Raw genomic sequence first — 5,409 nt, forward strand, 5'->3', positions numbered from 1 at the left:
AGTACTAACTGTTGCTTCTTGACCTGCATATAGATTTCTCAGGAGGCAGGTCAGGTGGTCTGGTATTCCCATCTCTTTAAGAATTTTCCACAGTTTTTTGTGATCCACACAGTCAAAGGCTTTGGCATAGTCAGTAAACCAGAAGATTATTTTTTTCTGGAACTTTCTTGCTTTTTCAATGGTCCAACAGATGTTGGCAATTTGATCTCTGGCTCCACTGCCTCTTCTAAATCCAGCTTGAACATCTGGAGGTTCACAGTTTATACACTGTTGAAACCTAGCTTCGAGAATTTTGAGCATTAATTTGCTGGCATGTGAGATGAGCATTCTTTGGGATTGCCTTCCTTTGGGGACTTCCCTGGTGGCTCAGAGGTTAAAGCGTCTGCCTGCAATGCAGGAGACCCAGGTTCAATCCCTGGGTCAGGAAGATCCCCTGGAGAAGGAAATGGCAGCCCACTCCAGAATTCTTGCCTGGAGAATCCCATGAAGGAAGGAACCTGGTAGGCTACAGCCCATAGGGTGGCAAAGAGTTGGACACGACTGAGCTACTTCACTTCACTTCACTTCTTTGAATTAGAATGAAAACTGACCTTTTCCAGTCCTATGGCCACTGCTGAGTTTTCCAAATTTACTGGCATATTGAGTGCAGCACTTTCACAGCATCATCTTTCAGGATTTGAAATAGCTCAACTGGAATTCAATCACCTCCACTAGCTTTGTTTGTAGTGATGCTTCCTAAGGCCTACTGGACTTCACATTCCTGGATGTGTGGCTGTAGGTGAGTGATCACACCATCTAGGTTATCTGAGTCATGTAGATTTTTTTTGTATAGTTCTTCTGTGTATTCTTGCCACCTCTTCTTAATATCTTCTGCTTCTGTTAGGTCCATACTATTCCTGTCTTTGATTGCGCCCATCTTTGCATGAAATGTTCCCTTGTTATCTCTAATTTTCTTGAAGAGATCTCTACTTTTCCCATTCTATTGATTTCCTCTACTTCTTTGCATTGATCACTAAGGAAGGCTTTCTTATCTCTCCTTGCTAGTCTTTGGGACTCTGCATTCCAATGGGTATATTTTTCCTTTTCTCCTTTGCCTTTCACTTTTCTTCTTTTCACAGCTCTTTGTATGGCCTCCTCAGACAACCATTTTGCCTTTTTGCATTTCTTTTTCTTGGGGATGGTCTTTGTCACTGCCTCCTGTACACTGTCACAACCTCCGTCCATAGTTCTTCAGGCACTCTGTCTATCAGATCTAATCCCTTGAATCTATTTGTCACTTCCACTGTATAATTGTCAGGGATTTGATTTAGGTCTTTTAGAACTAACACACACAGAAAAGGTGTCCTTTTCATCATAGGGAAATGGAATGCAAATGTAGGAAGTCAAGAGATACCTGGAGTAACAGGCAAGTTTGGCTTTGAGATACAAAATGAAGCAGGCAAATAAAGGCTAACAGAATTTTACCAAGAGAATGCACTGGTCAGAGTAAACATCCTCTTCCAACAAAACAAGAAACAACTCTACACATGGAAATCACCAGATGGTCAATACTGAAATCAGATTGATTATATTCTTTAAGCTGAAGATGGAGAAACTCTATACAGTCAGCAAAAACAAGGCTGAGCACTGACTATTGCTCAGATCACTTACTCCTTATTGCAAAATTCAGATATATATTGAAGAAAATAGGGAAAACCACCAGGCCATTCAGGTATGACTTAAGTCATATAACTTATGATTATACAGAGGAAGTGACAAATATATTCAAGGGATTAGATCTGATAGGCAGAATGCCTGAAGAATTGTGGATGGAGGTCCATAACATTGTAAAGGAGGCAATGAATAAAACCACCACCAGGAAAAAGAAATGCCAAAAGGCAAAGTGCTTAACTGAGGAGGCCTTACAAATAGCTTAGAAAAGAAGAGGAGCTAAAGGCAAAGGAGAAAATGAAAGACATATTCATCTGAATACACAGTTCCAAAGAATAGCAAGGAGAGATTAGAAAGCCTTCCTAAGTGAACAATGTAAAGAATTAGAGAAAAACAGAAAATGAGAAAGACTAGAGATATCTTCAAGAAAATCAGAGATAGCAAGGGAATATTTCATGCCAAGATGGACACAATAAAAGATAGGAACAGTATGGGCCTAACAGAAGCAGAAGATATTAAGAAGAGGTGGCAAGAATACTCAAAAGAACTATACAAAAAGGGTTCTTCATGACCCAGATAATCTAGATGGTGTGATCACTCAACCAGAGCCAGACATCCTGGAATGCAAAGTCAAGTGGGCCCTGAGAAGCATCACTAGGAACAAAACTAGTCAAGGTGATGAAATTCTAGCTGAGCTACTTCAAATCCTGAAAGATGATGCTGTGAACATAGTACATTCAATATTCCAGCAAAATTGGAAAACTCAGCAGGGGACACAGGACTGGAAAATGCCAGTTTTCATTCCAATCCCAAAGAAGGTCAATGCCAAAGAGTGTTCAAACTACCACCCAATTGAACTCATTTCATGTGCTAGCAAATTAATGCTCAAAATTCTCCAAGCTAGGCTTCAAAATTACTTCAAAATCGAGAAATTCCCAATATTCAATTGGATTTAGAAACGACAGAGAAATCAGAGGTCAAATTGCCAACATCCATTATCATAGAAAAAGCAAGAGCATTTCAGCAAAATATCTACGTCTCCTTCATTCAGTATGCTAAATCCTTTGAATGTGTGGATCACAACAACTGTGGAAAATTCTTCAAGGGATGAGAATACCAGACCACTTTATCTGCATCCTGAGAAATATGTATGCATGTCAAGAAGCAACAATTAGAACCGGACTTGGAACAATGGACTAATTCAAAATTGGGAAATGAGTATATCAAGTCTGTATAGTGTCACTCTGTTTATTTAACTTATAAGCAGAGTACATCATGTGAAATGGTGGACTGGATAAAGCACAAGCTGGAATCAAGATTGTTGGGAGAAATATCAATAACCTCAGATATGCAGATGACACCACCTTATTGGCACCAAGTGAAGAGGAACTAAAGAGCTTCTTGATGAAGTGAAAGAGGAAAGTGAGAAAGCTGACTTAAAACTCAACAGTCAAGAAAACAAAGATCATGGTATCCAGCCCATGACTTCATGGCAAATAGATTGGGAAACAATGGAAACAGCGACAGTCTTTATTTTCTTGGGCTCCAAAATCACTGCAGATGGTGACTGCAGCCGTGCAATTAAAAGAACCTTGCTCCTTAGAAGAAAAGCTATGACAAACCGAAACAGCATATCAAAAAGCAGAGACATTACTTTGCAAACAAAAGTCCATCTAGTCAAAGCTATGGTTTTTCCAGTAGTCATGTACAGATGTGAGAGTTGGAATATAAAGAAGGCTGAGCACCAAAGTATTGATGCTTTTGACCTGTGGTGTTAGAGAAAACTCTTCAAAATCCCTTGTAATGCTAGCAGAGCAAACCAGTCATTCCTGAAGGAAATCAGTCCTGAATATTCATTAAAATACTGATGCTCAAGCTGAAGCTCCAATACTTCGGCCACCTGAATGGAAGAGATGACTCATTGGAAAATACCCTGATGTTGGGGAAGATTGAAGACAGAAAGAAAAGAGGACGACAGAGGATGAGTTGTTTAGATGACATCACTGACTCACTGGACAAGAATTTGAGCAAAGTCTTGGAGACGGTGAATTATAGGGAAGCCTGGCCATGCTGCAGTCCATGTGATTGCAAAGAGTTAGATACGACTGAGGAACTGAACTTCAACAACAACATTTTGGTAAAGATAGAGTGACTTGAATTTCTGCCTATCATTTTTGTGTGTTACTTTGACATCAAATATACCAGAGCTGTGCTCAGCCATCTCCAACTCTTTGCAGCCCCTTAGACTGTAATCCATCAAACTCCTTTGTCCATGGAATTTTCCAGGCAAGAATACTAGAGTGGGTTTCCATTTCCTCCTCCAGGGGATCCTCTGGACACAGAAATTAAACCCGCCTCTCTTTTGTCTCCTGCATGGGTAGGCAGTTCTTTACCCCTAAATCACTGTGGTAGGTATATTTGATAGCAAACTTACTCCAAGTTCCAAACAGAAGTTTATAATATAAAGTCATGTCAATGACAGAGCTTATGTAGGAGAGATCTTTCAGCAAAATACCTCACGAAGTCCTACTACTATTGGTGGTCGTGGTAGTTTAGTCACTAAGTTGGGTCTGAATCTTGAGACCTCATGGACTGTAGCCTTCCAGGCTCCTCTGCCCATGGGATTCTCCAGGAAAGAATACTGGTGTGGGTTGCCATTTCCTTTTCCAAATGATCTTCCCGACCCAAGGATCGAACCCAGGTCTCCTGAATTGCAGGCAGATTCTTTGCCAACTTAGCTATAAGGGAAGCCCCACCAGTATTAAAGTACCACAGTAGTAAGCTATATGTTCTCTTACCCCTTCATTTCTACTTTCCATGAATAAACATTACATGTGATAGTGTAATGACATTAACATGGCAATAAGAACTTTCTGACATCTTTTCTGTAAAGAACGCTGATTTTGATAATAATCTCTTTACAAGGGTGTCTTTGCTGAATTTCAGGATTTCTAAGAGACACTTAGCACATAAATGAGGAGAAAGAAAGAAAGAGAAAGAAAATAAAAGATTTTAAAAAATGAGATTAGATGCACTGATTAGAATAAGAAGAATATTTTCACTTTTCCTTCATAATTTCCACTTAAGAAGGTCCAGCTCAGTACCAAGAGAAACTTTGTTTTACAAAACCCTGCAATTTCTTCTACAAGGAAAGATGAAAGTGTGAGAAAGAGTTTCCCCAACTATGTAGGATAAAAGGAGACCCACTTCTTCCCTGTCCCAACCAGAATATTTAGTTGTGATTTGAATGACAAGGTTAACAGTGGCCATATCAAAGAGATGGCAATCTTAATAGCTAGAAATCAATAAAAGGGGGGATTTTAAAAAATTACTAATATGTGAAAATTAAATATATTTCCAAACAGTCAATGGGTCAAAGAAGAAATCAAGGGGAAATTAAAAAACAAAAAAGAAGAAGAATCTTGAGATAAACAAAAATGTAGACAAAATGTACCAAAACTTATGGGAAACAGTAAAAGTAATTCTAAGGGGAAATTCTTCAGTGATAAATACCTATATTAAGAAAAAAGAAAGAGTTCAAATAGCCAAACTAGCTTTACATATCAAGGAACTGGGAAAAAAAGAGAATAAATTATGACCAAAGAAAACAGAAAGAAGGAAATAAGAAATATTAGATCAGAAATTTAAATTAAAAAAAAGAGAAAGAGACCAGAAAAAGAATAGAAAAGATAACAAAATTAAGCTAGAAAAGACATATGAAATTGGCAAACCTTTAATTATAATAAGAAATAAAGAGAA

General features: G+C 38.5%; 1 non-coding gene across 1 annotated transcript; it reads left to right on the forward strand.

The window, feature by feature from the left end:
- The first annotated feature begins 355 nt into the window (after positions 1 to 355).
- On the forward strand, positions 356 to 428 carry TRNAC-GCA (transfer RNA cysteine (anticodon GCA)). The gene has a single exon. It is a non-coding gene; the product is annotated as a tRNA-Cys (tRNA).
- Positions 429 to 5,409: the final 4,981 nt, after the last annotated feature.

The sequence above is a fragment of the Muntiacus reevesi genome, chromosome 4 (assembly GCF_963930625.1).
Source record: "Muntiacus reevesi chromosome 4, mMunRee1.1, whole genome shotgun sequence".
NCBI classification, from domain to species: Eukaryota; Metazoa; Chordata; class Mammalia; order Artiodactyla; family Cervidae; genus Muntiacus; species Muntiacus reevesi.